Below are 814 nucleotides of genomic sequence, written 5' to 3'. Positions count from 1 at the left end.
CGACGCCATGTGCCACAAACACTTGCTGTACTATTGAGGGACAGATAATTAAACTCTTTCTGCGAAAGGGACAAGGAAGGAACGCTACCACTTTTATCTTTTCTGCGCAATATTTCTGCGGCTTCAATTATTTCTCTTGTTGTTTTATCGTTGTGTCGTGAGATGACCTGCATTTTTTGAAATAATGGGGCGCAGTCGTGGCAATCCCGACAGTGGACACCTAAGTGGCCACTAATCGCCGTATGTACGTTATAGTTGTGTTCCCTTAACCTTTCATTTAAGCATCGTCCAGTTTGGCCTACGTACGTTTTCCCACAAGACAGCGGAACGGAATAGACGACGCCTTTAACACATGCAACAAACCGGTTTTCGTGCTTTACGGAGCAAGACTGCACTGTTCTTTTGGTTTTGTTTACTCTAGAACACATGGAGGAAAGCTTGTTGGGAGCGGAAAACACAACATTTACGCTAGCTCTTTTTCCTATCTTTTTCAAATTGTGTGCTATCCGGTGCATGTAAGGAATAACAGTAAGTTTGCCACGTTTGTTAGTTTCTACATCTGCTTCACTGTCTCGTCCCTCTCTTTTTAACCTCTGCCTCATTGTTTCTGCTATCGAGGCCAATAGCTGCTGTGGGTACCTCGCTGTCAGAAGCCGATCAACCTGCTTGCGAAAGCTATCTTGTATCGAGTGGAAACAGGACTTGTTAAGGGCATTTTTAAAACACATTGTTACGATAGACCTTTTCACGAGTTTAGAATGGGATGAGTCGAAATGTAGAAGTGGTTTGCTGGCTCGTGGTTCGTAAGCCCCGC

This window comes from Haemaphysalis longicornis, unplaced genomic scaffold (assembly GCF_048455015.1).
Source record: "Haemaphysalis longicornis isolate Haplotype H1 unplaced genomic scaffold, Haemaphysalis longicornis Haplotype H1 scaffold_6, whole genome shotgun sequence".
Taxonomy (NCBI): Eukaryota; Metazoa; Arthropoda; class Arachnida; order Ixodida; family Ixodidae; genus Haemaphysalis; species Haemaphysalis longicornis.
This window is presented reverse-complemented; position numbering follows the sequence as displayed.